The sequence below is a fragment of the Tachysurus vachellii genome, chromosome 21, assembly GCF_030014155.1.
Source record: "Tachysurus vachellii isolate PV-2020 chromosome 21, HZAU_Pvac_v1, whole genome shotgun sequence".
NCBI lineage: Eukaryota > Metazoa > Chordata > Actinopteri > Siluriformes > Bagridae > Tachysurus > Tachysurus vachellii.
In genome coordinates this window covers 8,546,328-8,566,568 of record NC_083480.1, presented here as the reverse complement: position 1 = coordinate 8,566,568, position 20,241 = coordinate 8,546,328, and the positions used below count along the sequence as shown (strand labels likewise).

At 36.1% G+C, this 20,241-nt stretch overlaps 1 long non-coding RNA gene across 2 annotated transcripts; it reads right to left on the bottom strand.

The window, feature by feature from the left end:
* Positions 1–325: 325 nt before the first annotated feature.
* LOC132864173 (uncharacterized) lies at positions 326–20,180 on the bottom strand. 2 transcript variants are annotated; one of them, XR_009650188.1, is made up of 3 exons: positions 20,035–20,180; positions 3,465–3,656; positions 326–1,810 (listed from the first exon to the last, which is right to left on the bottom strand). It is a non-coding gene; the product is annotated as an uncharacterized LOC132864173 (long non-coding RNA). The 2 variants fall into 2 exon arrangements; XR_009650187.1 differs by lacking the exon at positions 20,035–20,180 and adding an exon at positions 9,696–10,480.
* Positions 20,181–20,241: the final 61 nt, after the last annotated feature.

The window sequence follows — 20,241 nt, the reverse complement described above, 5'->3', positions numbered from 1 at the left end:
ACAATCTTAGCGCTACACATTTAATAAAATTCCTTCTTTGTTCTTGGGATAATTTAGGGTTCTATATAGAATGATGAAGGATTCTTCCAGAAAGACACACCAAAAAAAAAAAAAACTTTGAGAGTTCTGGATTTAAATATTTTTTTTGTAATGGCACCTCTACTTCACTTTGTCACTGAACCACAGTCTGAGGAACCCTCAAGATGAAAATGGAAACAAACATTTTCGATGAAGTACCAAAGGAAAATGATTTATTGGCCCATCCAGATGTTTTAAGGCCAACAGATGTTCAGCTGTTAGCTTTCACAGTTTAGGTCATCCTACCTGTGCCATTGAAGAAAGACATCGTAAATAGCTCTGATGTTAATGATATCGCTACAGGAGGCAGGTCTGGAAAAATGCAGTTTGACTATTTGTTATTTAGATCTGATATACACCTGTGATTCAGATGTCTGAAAATCAGATCATCCCTACTTGTAGATGAGAGCTTTTAGGATTTATGTTTGTAATTCTTAATTCATTTTTCTCCACAAAGAAACCAGTTCCATGGATCATGTCAAATTCACAACATTAATCTGAGTCAGCAAGTTTTATTTCCTGGATTTATTATTATTATTTTCATCTTATTTTCCTTTTTATTTTTGCTTACATTTTATTATTACTTTACTTGTCAATGCCCATAAATAATACTCTGTTAAACAATGGCTTTCTGTCTGTCCTGGAATTCTAACTTTATGAACCACTCTCAAAGATGCAGTGCTACAGCTCCCATGATCCTTAGTCCACAACCTTATCACATCAAGTCAAGGCAGATCGAAAAGCTTTTATTGCCATTTCAACCATATATATCTGACACAGTACATAGTGAAATGAAACAACGTTTCTCCAGGACCATGGTGCTGCATAAAACAACACAGAGCTAAGGTCTAAAAAGTTGTCCTAGCAAAATACCATGCTTAGTGTGCAACCTAGTGCAAACACTGCACGAAAAAAGACAATGCAGACTGACAATGCTGTACAATACCCTACAGGATAGAAACATAAAAAAGTGCTGACCAGTTTACTGACCATGATATCACCTCCAGTCAAGCACCTGTCCCACTTACAGTGAACTGATTACTAACTGGTCTCAATTGTTTACAAGTCCAACCTTGTGTCTGTGATGAGTTCTAGCTTCTGTTACCTTTATTATTGGTCTTAGTTTTGTGGTCTTTATTAGTGTACCATCTTGTCTTTCTGAGTATTGCCTAGCCTATGGGTTTTTCTGCCACTAAAGCAACAGACAGCCATTAATACATGTGTGAATGGTCTAGCACAATTATTTCAGCAGCAGTGGCAAGTAGCAGAACAACAAGTGGCATTTAAATTGAATTGACATGATTTCTTGCACCAAACCTCTGGCACGTGTGGTCTGACATTTCTTCACTTCTCCAATGACAACATTTATTTCCAATGTGCAATTACTTCACATTTACTGTGTGACACAGAAAAATGGGGAAGAAAAACTATAACCATGGTTTCATCAAATCCTGGCATATACAGTCTCTCGAATGTGTATAGAGACACCATGAAGAAAAATAAGGTTTGAAAGGAAATAGCTGATCATTGATTCCTTTGGTGAGTGGACATACTGTATCTAGTCCAGTTAGCTTGCTTTGCAAATCTGTAAATCCACTAGTGCATGCTGCCCACAAAAGACAATAAAAGCAGTCACTGTTTGACAGTTGAAGTGGTAGCTCAGTGGTTAAGGTGTTGGACTACTGATCAGAAGGTTGATTCCCAGGCTCACCAATCTGCCACTCCTGGGCCCCTGAGCAAGATAGATAAATAAATGTCATTTAGCATCTATCAGAAGTGCAAATAGTAGAAATAAATGTGCAAAGGAACAAGTGCAGATGAAGATGCTGGTATATGTACAACATTAAATAAAGTAATGGTAGGTGTTATGAGCATAAGTATGTTTCTGCTTTGTTTTGTTGGTGATTTTTTTTTTTTTATGAAAAGGGATGTTTAAAGACTTTTCCTAAATAGTATAGCTCTGGTTAAAGCATAAGAAGTTCTGAAGGTAGATTGGGAGATTGAAGAAGTCTGGAAAAAAGAAAGAGGGGAGGACAGTTCAGGAGCAAATAGATAGAGTCACAAACATGACAAACAGTGAGCATAAAACCAAGATCATAAAGTTCAGCTGAGCTAACAAAAAACATGAGATATATAATCTGACTGACTCTCTCTTTCCTCAAACTCCCAGGATCTGGTTCTGCTAAAAACAGAATGTGGTGAAGGAGATCCCTAATCCCTAATATTTCCATCATATGAAATTGGTTAACTCAAGAGCAGGTGAGAGGAAACCAGAGGACTCAACAAACATGTGATATGATAATTCTGCTACCTAAAAATGACTGAAAAATTGCTCTTAAAATGGCTCTTGTTGTAAAGAGTGTGAATTAACCATTAAATTAAATAAAAGAAAATAAGAAATATGGTCAGAGGTGATCATACGCTCAGAATCTGTGCTACTCAGCAAAGTAACACACAAAATTTTGTCTTGAGTTGTAATGATGGGAACGGGAATTAGGTTTGGCCCCATACAGTGCACTCATTCACTCATGTAATAATCCTGTAACACATCTTGATATGTAACCCTTAACCCTGTGACCTGAGGTTTCTTAAAAACAAATTATGTTTGCAAAAAAGAAGAGGACCATACTTAGTTTATCAAGAACATTTAAGAGGGTTAGAGGTGCTCACACCCGTCAATCCATTAGAACAGACCATTTTATTGAAAGGCGCCTCACCCAGTTTAATAACAGCAAATTCATAAGACATGGAGTTCACTTGCATTATTTGGTTTCACAAGAAAAGCATATGGACTAATGGTAGTTCCCCACACATGTTTTGACTGGTCTTTCATCACCCCTGCTTTCTCCACACATTTCTGCGAGGTCTAGCGTGTGTTAAACCGTCCGGAACAGAAAAGCAGGAAAGTAGGAGATGGAGAGTGAAAGTGGGCCAGTTGGAGTGGAAAGGAAGAGAAGAAATTAAATGAGGAAAAGAGAAAGTGGAATTATTGGGACCATTTGAATGAACTGAAAAGCTTAAATGGTATAGTATGAGTCACATCTCATATCCTTTCTCATAATATTCACCTGGGACAGAAGTGGAAATGTATTTTAGTGAGATCTTTTTCTATTTACATTCAGAAGGGCTCTTAGAACAAATGCTGTATGAATATTATTCAGTATCAGTAAATAGTCCCAAGAGTAGATAACGGTTGAGATACATTTATACAGACATGATTTAGATGTTCAGGAAATGTCCTGTTTACAGCATGAGGGAGAAAGAAAGAAAGAAAGAAAGAAAGAAAGAAAGAAAGAAAGAAAGAAAGAAAGAAAGAAAGAAAGAAAGAAAGAAAGAAAGAAAGAAGGTCTTCCTGTGCATTAGATGTTATTGTTTGAAGAACAAACCTGTTACAGCTGCAGAGGGGCGAGCCCCTGTCGAGAGCAGATTCATAAATCTGGCCTGTGACTGGAAGTTCCTGGCTGAACAGGTTGGAGAGTGGACAAAATCAGTCGAGTGCTCAGGATGTGGAGAGACTGTTCTGCAAACTGGCCCAAGGGGCCGTGAAATAACATTAACACCAGGCCAGACCCCAAACACTGCAAAGAGCCAGAGAGATCACTTAACCTGTTTGTACATGATAATGTACATATGACTGTGGTTTTAACTGCCTACAGCATAATGGCAATTTTTATTATTATAAATATATGTTATATTATTCTCATTCTTGTGCCATAATTAAGTTGAATTAGGAAATCAATTTTGGAAATAAATATTAATAATTTATTTACAGTCAAAATTTCAAGATGCTCTTAGATTCTGGATAGGAAGATAGCATAGTTCATATAGATTCCTTTAGGTTAAAATGAAAAATACAAAGTAATATAATTTTTTCAATAATAAAAGAATTTAGTGTGTGATGCCTCATTAATGTTCTTTCCTTCATTTTAAATAGTAAAAAATTCCTCTTCAGTAAGCCCTTCATATATATATGTCCTAGTTACTGTGAATTCAGAGCATCCCAAGAACACCCGACATGAGGTGGGATCACACCTTCGATGGGACTCCAGGCCATTGTGTATAACTCATTCACCAATCAAACTCTGAGCATGTTTTAGAAGGTAAGAGGATACTATGATGCTACTGTGGATAAATAATGCACATTAACCTAGGAATAGTGGAAAAATTACTGAAAAATAACTTGTATGTTTATGTTTTCAACAACCATTTCATATTCTCTCAACTGCTTCTTTATCCATTTGATACCATAAACCCATACTGCCAGCATTCCTGGCATCTAACTTTGGCAGATTTTTTGGTAATACTTCGGCAATTTTTTTTTTTGATATAGCTGTTATAATTCTGTCAGCTATCATTTGGATACAATATGTAGACACCAAAAGGTTGTGGCAGACTTCTTTTCAAAACACATACTACTCAGTAACACAGATAAGTATTTACTAGGTAGTTGCTTCTCCTTTGTCCTCATCTATAAAGTAACATATTGTGAATTATTGTCTGACTCTAAGTTGAGGTTTCTATGGGTCAAAAGCGAAGGGGGCTAGGTTTATGATTAAAGAGGATGCAAAGGATATTTTCATTTTAGCTGGTGTTACAATCAGACTTCATGTTTTGAAAAATACAGATAATAATCTTCAGTGACTAGGAAAGCCTATTTCACATGTTTCTACTGTAATCTACCTCATTAGACAATGATTTCTCAGGATAAATTTTACTGTGCAATACAAAGTTTTACTGGGGCACAACGCTCTAGTTGAAGCGCTTCTGGCTGAAAGGCAACAACATCTAGCAGCTCATTTTGAGTGGGTTGATCCAGTAGTGTAAACAACTACATCTAATTGTTCTACCACCCATTACAACTTTTTCAATGCTTATTAGGACTGAAACAGTGAAATTATATTTCAAGTTATCAAGTAAAATACAATAAGAACATGACTCTGTATATTATTAACTAAACACAATGGTGGACTAAACTAAATAGTCCCTAGCTGTGAGCTTCATAGCCTTTTTTTTTTTTTTTTTTTAAGTAAAACAACTTTCTGTGCAGTTCATCTAATAGTCTATAATATGTAGTAATAAAACAAATCACCTCATGTAACCTAATTTTTCAAAGAATCCTTTTCAGACTCAGTCAAAACTATTCATGCGTTCTCTTTGCCTCTCTCAAAAACAGCTAATTTTGTACGTTTGGCAGCAGAGTGGTGGAGACAGCATGAAGTATTGCGATGACAATGCACGGTTTGTCCAGTGTCATGGGGCTCAAGCTGCTGTTTAAGTTGGCACCCTATGTGAAGAGCTCTATGTGCCAAATATGAAAAAGGTTTCACAGCCCATTGATAACACGACTGGCAGAGCGTCCAGTTACTCAGCAGATTGCAAATCAATGCCTCATTTGATACCACTGGTAATTACACATGGACTATATTCTTTATGTGGTACTGTATATTATCCTTCTGAACAGCAATGAAGATTTAGAACATTATCATTAGATGGTGTATAATCAAACACATGATACCCACTCCTTGTGAGATTCATCATGTTTAATATGGCAATATTCCAACATCGTGGGTAGCAACATATCCAGTTTCCTTTTCTAATTCATATTTTCAGGCTTTGGCATTGCTTGATTAGACGGTTAGTCTCTTTGGCTTTTCGTGTATAGGAGATAGCAGTAGTGCAACTTCCCAGCAGAGATACACTCCACTGAAGTCTACTTGTTCGTACATCCAGTAAAATCTTGTACCAGTCTTTCTACATGTTCATCCAGATGAAGGGCAAAAACACTGGAAGGTTCGTTTTTCTACTGCTGATGTTTGTAGCTTGGCAGCTGCATTGTTTGTGTTATCTAACCAATAAAGCTGTCTGGAAGAAAATAACATCTGGGCCAAGAACAATGGATATCAAGACATTCAACATGATGAATCCACATAAGAGATTTACTAATAGATTCTATTTTGACTTGAGTCAAATCATGTAACAAGTTTTGTATGTTACTCAACATCCACAATTGTTTTGACTATTAAAGTGTAGTGTTTTGTCTGACACAGTGCTGACTGGCTATACAGCTCTAAATTCACCCCTATATTTTGTTAACATATGAGCAGATTACTAACCGTATGAAGAAGATAACCTTGGCATTATGAGTGCTGTAAGAACCTGGCCTGCATGATTTACCTAAACCCAATTGCTGAAACAAGTGGGTGGTCCATTATTAAGTCTGGGCCCCGCTAAACTTTACAAGCATGTAATTAGTCCCAAGTATAATGTGAGATGCCAAGGTAATGCATCTTTTACTTCACCATATGTGAAAAAAGGAAGTAAACTTAAGGTGTTAGGCTATCTGTGGGCCAGCTGTGAGAGAACTATCCTCATTGTAATGCCATCATTTCCAACCATAATAAAACACAGTCAGAATAACAAGTAGCCTATAAAAAATAGTGCAGCCTCACAGCCTCTCCGACACCCTTGTCAGTATTTTTTGAGATATAACAATATCTTTGTGTGAGTATTTAAACTTAAATGATGATGGATGCCCCTAGTCACCTTGAATATTGTTAGAACATAAATTTATGACCGTTTCTCTTAATATTCGCAGAAATGCAAATGCAGAAAATAGAATTCTTTGATACCCTGTCAGTAACCTTTTTATCACAAGCAGGGTCACAGTGGATCCTGGGAACACTTGACACGAGACGTCACGAGACATGAGAAGTCATAGTGGATAGGATGCCAGTACATCCCAGGGCACAGACACAAACACACACACACACACACACACACACACACACACACACACACACACACACACACCCCTTTTCACCCATTCATTCACACCTAGCAGCAGCATATATGTTTCTAAACAGTAGAAGGTAATCTGAGAGCCCAGAGGGGACGAACAAGCAGTCAGAAACCCAAGCTCAGGATCAATCCAAGAGTTTTGAGACAATTTGATCCACTGTAGACTCTGCTGCCCCAGAGGGAAAAAATAAACTAATAATACTAAATCTACCCTTAATTTTCCTCTCCAGTAGTAAACTTCCAATAGTTCAATTCCCACTTCAATATCAATAAATGTAACTAGCTGATAGCTTTCAAACTGAAATGAGAAAAATCCATGATACAGATTTCTTAATCCTGCTTCTCACCATTGCAGCCAGTAAACAAAAAGTGTGACTGCATGATGTAAGAGAACATGTCTAAACAAAGAGAAAGGAGCTATAGAATCAAGTTTAGGTCAAAGTGCTGCAAAAGTATCAATCACAATGTTGTTATAAACAATCTTCCCAAAAAATACACTATTAAAATGAGAACTTATAAAATAAAAAAACATAGAAGTTGAGTAAGGATTAAGTAAGGTCAAAACTGAAGAAACTGGAGAGATTCAAAAGGTTGATGGATTCTATAGACAGGGTTAAATCAGGACTAAATCATTAAAACATCAGGCTTTAAAAGAACATCATAAATTGACTTATATAGAACAGTAACAATTTGTTAGTAAAAAAAAAATCATTGTGCTGATTTAAAACACAAATAACAAATAATATTAAATCATGTAACTTTAATTTTTTTTTTTAAGTGTCTCCCTCTCTCAGGGTTTCTTCCTTATGTCACCTCCAGGAGTTTTCTTTGCCCCTGTTGCCTTTGGCTTAATCATTAGGGATAAATATATAAATGTATAAATTTCTATATTTATATATAATATAGTATATATACTATATATACTATATTATATATAAATGTAAATATTTAATATATATAATATATATATTTAAATTTTAAACTTAAACTGAATTTCTATATTTCTGTAAAGCTGTGTTGTGACGATTTCTATTGTTAAAATGTTATACAAATAAAAACAGAATTAAATGGGGGGTTAAATTGTGTCTTTTTTTTTATTGATTTGCATTTACACTAAGAGCTATATACTATGCTAAGGACCATTGATTATCTCTTGGTGTACTGGACTGTGACTGGTTCACCATGAGGAACTTTATTTTTGTTGTTTTTATTGGAACAACTTGCTATTGTTCTTAGTATCAGAAAGAAAATCAAGCTGTCCACTAAGAGAGTGACTTTCCGGTGTTTAAACTGATTTGTATTGGTATTAGATTGGTATTTTTTTTACCAACACATTTATCATTGAATTATTAGAGTTGGTTGGAAATCCCTCTTGAACCATAATATGGTGCCTGATGTCCAGTAGACATTCCCCTAACCACCTAGAGAGGATTTAAATTTCAGAGAAAGAAGCTATGATCCCTATAAGCAGTCCTAGCGAAGCCATAATGGCCTCGGGGATACAATCAGACCTGTGTCTGCTACTCGTGCTCAAACAATAAGGCTTTATTGTTACACTGAGTTGCACAAGTGTACTCTTTCACTTCATGTGGGTGTGCGTTTATTACACATATCTGTTTTTACACTTTGCTTCAGTGACCAGGGAGTGAGCTGGAATTTATTGTCCTAGATTTATCTTACAGGATATTTTTCATCAGGTTAATCACAGCTCCACTGTCCTAGCAGTATATAGGTGTAAAGCAAACCATTGTATCTTACTGTGTTTTTTAGAAAGTGTATTGTTTGTGTGCATCTTCTTATCTTTAAGAACATCATATGACTATGTTTAGTGTTTAAAGTGGCTTAATAAATATCCATTATTTCAGCATTAAGTTCTTGAAAAGATTTCTTCACACTATAGGGTGTGTTTGTATTTGTCATGTTGCTCAGACACTCATCGTTTTGGTTTCCAATTAATGTGACTTATTCAGACTTCAGTCAGTGCTCAGGAGAGTAGTAACTCCTTCCTCTTCCTGTCTGCAAGGATTCACTCGGCACCTCTTGGGAATTAGGAGCGAGTGCTGGTGGTCCATGAGGATGAGGGAAATATTTGTGTGGTAAGAGCAACCATTTCCTGTCTGAATTATCCTTAAGTCCCATCAATCACCGGGGCTTTCCAGGCAAATAGTCCTAACTTTAGTCCATATGCCTTTTACTTGTGCCTAAGCAGGTTTATAGCTTTTGGTGGTCTGGCAATTTGAACTGAAGTTCCTAAATAATTGTGCCACAGTGTTGCACATATAACAAACCAATAGGTTACTGCCTATACGTTTGGAAGGAATATGGAATATTATTGAATATTGTAAATAATATTGTGGCTATTGCAATATCAGTTAATTCCTAATTAAATACAGTGGGAAAAGTTAAAAGAACATAAGCTTTCAAGTTGTAAAAAAAATAGTTTATAGATCATAAAGGTATTTAAATGAAGCAATGAGGCACCTTTGAGCACAAATGACACTGGACCCATTAGGTGTTAGAGAAAGGTGGTGTATTTCCACAAAAGTGTAAGATACCCCATTGTCTGAGGTATTAGGATGAAAACACCAGTTCCAGACAGTAATTGAAACTTTTGTGTCTGTTCTGCTTCACAGTGACAGTGCTATTCTATCATGAGCTAAACTGGAATAGCACTCTGTGTCTTCCTTCTGGAAAGTCTGATGTACCAGCAACTAGGTTTATTTTATATGCGAATGTATTTGGGTGCATGTGTATGCATTTGTAGTATACATCCTATTCTCTTTTGATGTGCATCTAAGTGGACTCTGTCAATGACTAACATTTACTGGAAGCCTTCTGCGTGTCCAATTTGTCCCTCCATCCGAAAAGCCCAATGGACCATGAAATTGTAGTGCTTTGCTGAAGATGTGTGGCAGCGGCTTTGGCCAGGGGTGCAGATCACCATGACCTCTCATTATTTGACATCGTCCCCTGCCAGCCCATCCATCTGGAATCAATTACACATGTCTTGCGTTAACGAGAAGTGGAGAACTTGATTCACACGTGATGCCTGATGTACTTTTTATTATTACAGGCCATCTGTTGCTCACTCAGGCTCCGGTGCTCAAATCCTCTGAGAGTTTATTCCCTTTGGGATTTATATGACATTGATGGCCGTATGCTCATCACAGATATAAAAGGTAAATGGCATTATTACCTTCACTGTAGTTCATGAGACTGTAATAGTGCGCCGTATGTCAAAGGCTGGAATAATAAATTGAGATTTTTAAGACAAACAGGATAAAATCCATTTAAAAGCTTCTAAACATAAATAAATACATACAAGTATTTCTAAGACACAGCTTCTTTGAATTTCCAGCTCCAATGCTGTTTCCCCAGCTGATTAGAAGCTAGATTAGAAGAATAGAATATTGTTTTTTATTCACTTACAAAATTTGTTTATTTCATTTGTTCACAATTGTGCCATACATAAATAACACTTTGAACTTTCTGCTACTAATAAATGTCTTCAAATAATCATACATATAAAATATAGTGAAGATTTCATTTTTTTATATTGGTCTAATAAGTTTATTAAATCATGGGAAATATTTTATAAAGACTGAATATCTTATATATTGTGCATACTTTGCCTGGATGGTATTTCAGTCAGTTATTGGTTATCATCAAAGTCATTTTTTCTGTGACAGTAATAAATTTTATCCTAGCAGGATTGGAGATTATGTGGCAACCCTTTACACATGGAATAAATATGTTAACTATATAGTATCTACACCCCTTGATGTGAACGGTCGTGGCTTTTGCTTCATGAAGGCTGTTTTGAAGTCGCTCCAGTCAGTTAACTGTGGGTAAGCCCAAGGACTTGGAAGAGCAGAGTGGGATAGCATTTAATTGCATTTGTTATAAAAAAAAAAAAAAGTGCAAGTAAAACAGACTATGGCTATGGCAGCACCTTAAAGCTCTGCCTATACTGCATGATATATATCTGTGGTGTTGCCACAGCTAGGCATGAGTGCTTGCTCACTAAATACCACCAGGTTTGCGCCATAAACCTGGGTGACACACATCTGCTCTGCTTTCTGCTTTTACTGAGTAAGTGGCAGCCCTCACAAAGCCATCACATGAATATATGTGCTTTAAGAATGTGTGTGTGCGGTGATTGCTCTCTAATGATGTAACACTTGGCCCTGGATGGGTGGTTTTGAAGGCAGCCCTCGGTATTTCCCTCAGTAATTACCCATTCTCCCTGAGCGCTGATGGAGACTGGCCCTGACCCACCAGTGAAGTCATTTGAAGCCATTTCAGAGGAAAGCTAATAAAAACCCACCTGCCTGGCAGTCTACAAGCTGCCTGGGGTTAGGACACTGTGAGCTGCTCCACATTACTAAGCAAACCGACTCTGATTTAGGCGCCTTTCCCCTATCTGCATGTCTTCCTCTGCTAAGCCCTTTCTCTTAGACAGATCTGATGGTTTAATCCAATCAAGACAGTTCATAATCAGATGTGAAAAACCTTTTTGCTATAAGAGAGTTCATCTCACCTGGTTAATAACTAAATGCATATGAATTGTGTGCATATGAATTAATGAATTATAGAAAACATTTTACCATTTTTATCTTCAATTGGTTGTTTTACAGTATATTGTAAAAGAAAAAATCAGTAAAAGAAAACTGAATGAATAAATAAATAAATAAATAAATAAATAAATAAATAAATAAATAAAAATATAATGGATTAAAATTAAAATTTAAACGCAATGAGAAAATAATAATAATAATAATAATAATAATAATAATAATAATAATAATAATAATAATATTGTCCTCATCACACTGACCCCTGTCAGTCATCAGTGTTTTTCCTTTCACTGCCTAGTTTTGCGTGTTAATTATTTATCAGTAGTCTTGATCAGACCTTCTTGCCCACCAGCAAGTTTCAGACTCTTGTACTACAGCTCAAAGCCTCAGAGCTGTGACTGTGCGGGCGCATTATAATGAGTTGATGTGATCATAAACACCTGAATCCTTCAGCCTTGATATGTGTCTCAGAAAGTTCCTGCAGTCAGTCAGACTCATCTAATGCTTGGATGCTTATTGCTCAAATTAGTATTTAAACAGTGTAGCATAGCATCATTTTTATTGGCTAGTCTGAAATTCAGTAAAGGTACCGTGGGTTTTCACAATAGCCAGGCTGTTTATGGGATGCATGTTGTTAATCTTATTTTGTTTATTTTAGTTGAGTCAGTTGAGCTACCAATCACTGAACATATATTTGGTATATATTTATGTTGTGGTGTTTATCAGTGTTACAGTGTTACTTGGTCTGTAAAAGTTAGCAGATTTAAAATCAGACTCGCGTCTCGTCACATCTTTTTTTTTTTTTTTTTCTTTTTACTTTCCAATCAGATTCTCATGTGAACAACTCAGTGAAAATGAGGTTTTCGGACATGATATTATCTTCGCTATTTTACATGTGAATATGTTCAGGTTTAGAACAATTTAATAATGAGTCAGTTCCTAATCTGATAAATTCACATTAAATAAACATCTATTCAGTGTAGCTTTTCAGAGGTGTCTATACCGGATGTGGCTGACAGAAGGGCCGTGTTATGATTAGGGAATTTGTAGGTTCTCTGGGTGCTGAGACACACAGCTGCAGAGTCAGAGATGAGCTGCTACAGCCAGAGCAAGCACAGCAAGTAGGAAAGCAACAAGCCTGGCTGTAGGATGAACATATTGGATGCAGATGCAAACTTTTTCTAAAACTTTGTTTAGTTATACACTCTGCACCTTAAATCAAACAGCCTGATCTTATCAGAAGGTGCTGCTGATTTTTCTATAAGAGGTGTAAATAAGTAACAGTTTACAAATGGCCTGCATCACTACTGTATGTAAATACAATCATGTGTAGTTCCTTTGTTTTTGCTTTTGTTTTTACTAGAAGTGAAATATTTTACTTGGCATAAAATGTACTCATTTTATTTGATTTGGAATCTCAGATTACACTGATACTTAATGATTCAGTGAGAATCTTTTCAGCTAATCTCTTATTCATCCAGAGAAATAAAAAAAGCATGTCTATACAAATTAATGACACTGTATTTCTACTTTAATTTGTCAGCACTAGAGGAAGTGTGTGAATGTGTGTGTGTGTGTGTGTGTGTGTGTGTGTGTGTGTGTGTGTGTTTATGTGCACGTCTGTGGGCCAGATGTATTTTACCGAGAGTCCCAGGCTCTGTAGGCGGTGGGTGTTTCTGAACGTGTCGGCAGCCATATGGACAGAGGAGGTCTGGAAACAACCCATTACAAGTCGTACATCAGACGACTGACAGGCTCGCCTCGGCCCTGTTTTCATTTCAGTCACTAGCACAGCTGCTCCAGGCCTCTGGACTCTGGCTGCCACCTTAACCCTTCACTGTCCATACACACACTCACACACACACACACACACACACACGCGCGCGCACACACACACACACACACACAAACACACATCTCCAGTTACAATTTCTATAGATACACCCACACACACCCTGATAGTTCACCTGACAGTCCAATTAACCCACCCTATTAAATCACCAATACACCACATTCACTTGTAATCAACATCACATTTGCAATTGAGCATATTTAGCAGCCCAAATGTGATTTATAATACACTGCTTCCATTTCTTCTTGTCTTCTCTTTTATGAGATCTGCTCCACTTTCTCCTCCTGTAATAGCCAAAGCAAGGGATTAGTTTTATTACAAGACTGAGACACTTTTATAGAACACGGTTAAATGAAAAGGTATCATCCTGAATGACTGCCTCAGTCTTCCTAGATTATTTTTATTACAGGAGGGGCAAAAGTGCTAAATGAATTATGAGAAGAGCTCAAGAATGTGTGGGAATGTGCCAGAGCTCAGCGGTACTTTTGGATTAAAGAATTGCCACTTTCTGCAAACCACAGCATGCTCCAACTTACTGTAAGCTGCTTCCAATGCTTTTGGAAGCCAAAGACACACACACACAAAAAAATGAAAAGATGATTCGGCCGGTTCCTGCTTTCAGTCAGCATGGATCATAAATGAAAAATTCTGTAGGTGAGCATGCTGAGTTGGGCTTATCTCTCGTAAGGGACAGCTTTAGTCAGAGCTTTGGATGAGCAGTTGGGACATCTCTGTTTCCATATACAAAATAGATAAACACTGGTCCAAGTTTATTCATTTATGACTGAAAACAATATGGTTTTAAGCTTATAAACCTCATTTTTGAACTCTTCCAGCCAGTGGAAAAACCAAATAAAAATCAGTAGCCAAACTAATTAACAAGCTCACAGCTAACGGATAATACGTCATTTGAACAGATTTGATATAGTCACATTGCTATAAAACATGAAGCAGTTTAGAGCATCAAATATAAATTAAAGGAAATAATACACCTCAAAATTAAATTGCCTCAGGCCGTTGTAAAATTCACAATTGACAACTGGAATAATCCAAAATAGCTGATGAAATTATTAATTTATAATTTTTTTCCATGAACCATTTCTCAGCAAGCTAGTGTACGTTTTTTAGCTGCAGGTGGCAGTTTGGTATCTTGCTTTATTTTATTAATAGACTGGAAAAATTATGTAATTGTCACAGATTTTTTTTTTTTTTTTTGAGTGTTCTACTGGAAAAGAAAAAAAATATTTTTTTAATATCAACAACTATCTTAATTTTAAACATAGCATGGCTTATGCTATGGCATCTGAACCTGGGACAAATGGATTGTTTTGGAAGTGAATGAATGGAATGTGAGAGATATGTTACTTAACATTACTCACATTAGACCTGATTTGTAGGTAATCGCTTGTACCTAATGAACCTCAGTATGCTTTTTGGGCTATCTGTGCTCACCACTGAGCTTCCTCTTCATCCTATTCATCGGTAATGCTCAAATATATTTAATACTAAATTACAACACACAACTTGTATCAGAAGGATATAAGGCAGCACTACGACAAGGGCCAGGAAAGAGAACTGCATTTCATCTGAGTATGTATAGCATGACTTCATGCTGAGGCCGTCTTCTATGTGGTTAATTTGATTCTGTATTAAAGCCAGTACTACTGTGATTGCACTGACATCACTGATTTTTGTCTGTTTGTCTATGACTGAAATCATCTTTGGTAGTCAAAAAGCAGAAGCAAACCATAACTTGCCAAAATTCAACACATGACTTGTATTATAGCATTACAATGTCTTTATCTCTAATTTTATCATTAATACAGCAGCTTTTATTTTCTACTACTACTACTTCTTCTTCTTCATCTTATTCTTCTTTTTCTTCATCTTCTCTATCATATTCTTCTTCTTCTTCTTCTTCTTCTTCTTCTTCTTCTTCTAATTATTATTATTATTATTATTATTATTAGTAGTAGTAGTAGTAGTAGTAGTAGTAGTAGTAGTAGTGGTGGTGGTGGTGGTGGTAGTAGAAGTAGTAGTAGAAGTATAAGATATAAAAATATAAGTATTTTTAATATATTTATCCATTTATTTATTTATGAGATTCTTCCAAACATGAATTAACAATTGAGAACTAATAATTAATTGATTACATTATAAATCTCACCCCAAATATAATAATAATAATTATTATTATAATAATCATCAGCAGCAACATCAATTATTATTATTATTATTAGTAGTAGTAGTAGCAGTAGCAGCAGCAGTAGTAGTAGTAGTAGTAGTAGTAGTAGTAGTAGCAGTAGTAGTAGTAGTAGCAGTAGTAGTAGTAGTAGTAGTAGCAGTAGTAGTAGTAGTAGTAGTTTTTCCCCAAAACTCCTTTACTGGAGAATAAGAGCCTATAGAGCAGGCACACAGCACCCCTTTGTGGTCATTCTTTTGGTGATGGCAAAAATTAATGACAAACAATGTAACAAATGATAAAAAATCTTTATAGTGTTATATACAAGAGAACACTGTTGTGTTTGTCATAGAGGATATTTTATACTAAATAAGACTATCAATATAAATTACATTTTTGTCCAAATTTGTTCACCTTTAAACTTTAATGCTCCACTAGGTGGTAGTATTACATTCTAGTGGAATTGTCCATGGCTCCCAGATGCCATAATCTGAGAGACCTGATCATTTAATCAAGCTGTACTCCTGAATCCCTGTTATTTACTATGTTAGAAGTTATGTCTTAACGTGTGTGCAGTACATTGTAGTAGAACATTTTGCACACAGAGGACAATTTGATTATCAGTTGAATATTTAACCAGTGTCGGAACTCATAATGAACTCCTATTTACTAAACCACACAAGTCTCTACCCATATCTCACCATCAGGGTTCATTCTAGATAAGGTCAAATCCACTGTACACACCCAGTGTTATCTCTAGGCAGACCAAGAGTCTTAAGAGTGTCATTCCCTGATGTAATCTTGATTTGAACCAAAGTGCAACGCCTAAAGGCATTGTGAGCTGCCATTTTCAATTTAAATCCCAAACCAGAAGAGCTCTCTGGCATATCTAATCTTCATCTAATCTTTATACAATTAATGCAACATATAAATTTACTGCTCTGGGACAAAAAAAATTGTTGGTGTTGTTTTTTGCTTGTATGTTTGTTTGTTGTTTTTCTTTTTGCATGCTAGGTGTGCCAGGTTATTACTGAGAAGATGTACAAATGCAGGTCTAAGGGAAAAGTGCTCTCAATCTGCCTCACTGAACACTCATAATCCGCTGTGCTTGATTTTAGTTTGTGAGTCACTACTGAACACAACACAACAGCTTGGAATGAAAGAAGATAGGATGCTTTTTGAGCGATAGAAAGGTTTGTGATTTGAATCTGTTTCACCTCTCACATGGACCTTAATAAACTATCCTGGATGGGAGATGTGTGAAGAATGGGTCATGCTTGATGGAAACACTCTAGTGTCCAGTGTGTAAAGAGTTTAATTGTTATCTTCCTTATACAATACAAAATGCTTAGTTTAATTCTGATAAATCTTACTGGAGGTTAATGCCTTGGCAAACTTTACACGAAAGTAATTATTTAGACTGTGATTAGACTGCTGCCATCTTTTATTTAATCAGTTTTTTAATTGGCCAATTTTTTAAAATGTTGACTCTATTTTGTAAAGTTGACAACAGTGTCAACATTTTTAAAAATTAGTCAATTAAAAAAATGATTAAATAAAACAACATCAACAACAACAACAACAACAACAAAACAGAGCAAAAGGGCAATGTTAGAGTAAGGATAAGAAACAGAAAACGGCACAACAATCATGGCCACCACTAATCTTGGATTTAGCATAGAATCTACCATGAATCACATTTATTTTATTTATTTATTTGTATTTTTTTTAAATGCTAAAAGCACAATTTTTGGAGCAGGTGTTACTGGTCAACATATAAATTATAAACTTTTGAGCTTCTCAGTCCGGGATACATGAATCATAACTAGAGCATCAAATTTAACAGCTCATATGAATGTGTTTATTCCAACACCATTCTTTCATCCTCTTGAATTGCTAATTGCTCTTTAAAAGTCCAAAATAATCAACCTTAAAGCATTTGTTAACAGCAAATATTCTGATGTGAATGCTAAAAATAAAACCTTATATTTATGTTTATTATCTTTGAAAGACAGGCACAGCGTCCCAGCTAGCCCATTTATACCAGCTGCCAATAAATACACTGAATGATTAGGCATCATTTGCAATTTGCTTCTTTTCTTCTCAGTGCTTTGGAGGTTCTCTGATTTATTTAAAGTATGTATAGGACACACAGTGGAATGCCAGGCAGGCAAAGGCTTGGTTGAAAAGCTGTTTTGGCCCGAATATGAGAGACAGGATGCAAGAAAGCTTTGGGTGCACTTAAATTTTGAGCATTTAAGTGAACAGGGTATAGTGTATAAGGAAATAAGGAGAAAATAGAATAGGAGTTGGAATAGCACCTGGAAGTGCAACAAGAGCAGAGAGGCTCCATGATCAAATGCATATGATAGTTATAAATCATGAGAAACCATGAAATATTAATGTAAAACACTAATCGCATTATGTGCAGTTGGCTTTTAGGAGATCCAGATGACAAGATAAAAAACAATCCTCCTGAAACCAATTTAAATATGATAAAGTAGAAACTGTGTTCATAAGTAAAGATTTTTCCAAATCTGCTTGATCCTCTTGAAAGGCAAGTGTGGTGGACATATGTTTTGGCTTCAAAGAAAGAAATAAGACGCGGTGTCGTGTTGAAAAGTATTCTGGAGATGAAAAGGAGGAGAAGACGGATTGTGAGAATGTTCTGGCATCACTGCAGCTGGAACACAGACTGAAAGCAGAGCTTAAGAATAAAAGCTAGTGCTTTCACATAAGAGTGTTAAAGAATACCTAAAAAAAGAAAAAAAAATAGGAGATACAGGCAATTGCTATTCACTTTACGTGCCTCAATTTTTCAGGAGGGGGAGAGTGCAAGAGCAGAGAAAGCTTTGATGTCTGTTCTGTCTAAGGCAGAATATGCAAAGAAGACGACAAGGCTGAGAGAAATACATAATATTTTGTTTTGAAATATTCACACAGTCAGAAATGGGTGAGACTGGGTTTTATTTCCCATATACTTCACATCCTCACAGAATACCTCCAGTCTCAGTGTTCCTCATGATACAAGATGTTTCAAAGTGCACCACACTCCCACAACATCCCACTCTATCCTCCTGCCTTCAGAGCACAGTGTTGGTACAGATGACTGACAGGAGTTCCCTTGATGCAGCGCCACTCCTCCTCTCCTCTTCTGCATGCTCAAACACGAATCCAGCAGCTTCCCTCAACTTGTTTGGGAATACTCTGGTGTCTCTGTTATCACTGTATAACCTTTATTCCAGAACTGTGCAATACTGTACAATACTCTCTAACAAATCTAAACAAGGCAAATAGAACTGAGTACATAACGTCTAGATCAATTACAAAAAGACTCAATATAGCTTCCATTCACAAGCCATTAGACTCCTGAACAACACCATAACCCCCACTGCCTGCCGCCACACAACACACTGAGCACCTTACTTAAGCTTTAATCTGTGTATACTTCTTTTACTTTTATAAATAAAATATTATTTTTACAGAAAGAGAGACAGACAGAGAGAGAGAGAGAGAGAGAGAGAGAGAGAGAGAGAGAGAGAGAGAGATTTGTAATCCAGTACTGTAAAAAAATTGGACTAAAAATGTTATTTTGCTCATTATGGTAAAGGCAGAAATTTATGAGAGCATGTGAAATTTGAATCTTCAGAATCTGATCTTTTTGAGTTTACAGATAAGGAGATGAGAGAAACAAAAATAAATAAATAAAAGAGAAAAAACCTCACTGGTAAACTCAGAGATGAAACATAAAATCATTACACAAGTGAGGATTTTAACTATTCATAATTCAAGCTATTCATTGTTTTCTTTAATCTCTGACCTGCTAATTGTAGTTAAATGTATTTAAATTAATGTGTTTAAAAAATCTATATACAATAGGGTGACCAGATTTCATGTTTTCGATGAAATTTCATTTAGCAATGAAATAATTTATAAACAAAATATGCATCATGATATTAAGATCTGCTGTGATCTAACGGAATGAATTTTAGGAGTTTAAAACCCAAACATTTCTCATAAAGCAGTATAAACAGATTACATTTATAATTACAGTTATTTTTATACACTAATACTTCATGCTGTGATTTACATTTCCATTTGCTTATATCACAAACTGAAAAAATGAGCAGTAAATTAGCTATACACAATAGTATAACACCAGGTGGCGCACTAAAGGAATAGGAATATTCTGTATGTGGTTATATCTATGCAGGTGCCAATATCAGTCTGAGAAAATATACCTTCATAATCAGCACACTTATATTTCCCAAATGATCAGCAATACGCTGCTGTAAGCCTGTCTCAGGGAGGTCCATTTTCAATTTTTCTTGCCTAGCTTCATACAGATCCACAAGCCAGCCCCACCAATCCTCAGAAACTCAGGGATTAGGGAATTTATGTCAATTATGGCTGAGCTATCTTTCTCCTGAATAAAAGCGTAAGAAGTAAAAGCTGCAGCTTAAAAAGGCCTTCGGTTTGCAATCACTGATTATCTATTCTGTGTTTGATTTTTCTATCTGCGAGGAAGTAAGGAGCCGTTTACTTACTCTCTGGCCGAGCCTGAGCACTGTGGCAGAATGACCAGCATATCAAGCTTCATCTGGTTGCTTTCCACACATCTGCCCACTGTAAGCCTTAGCAGATTGTTTGTGTTATGACGAGGGGAAAAGTGTCCATCTAGGGAATCACTGCTCTTGTCTCTGGAAATCCGTAAGCTCCCCTCCACACACACACACACAGACACACACACACAC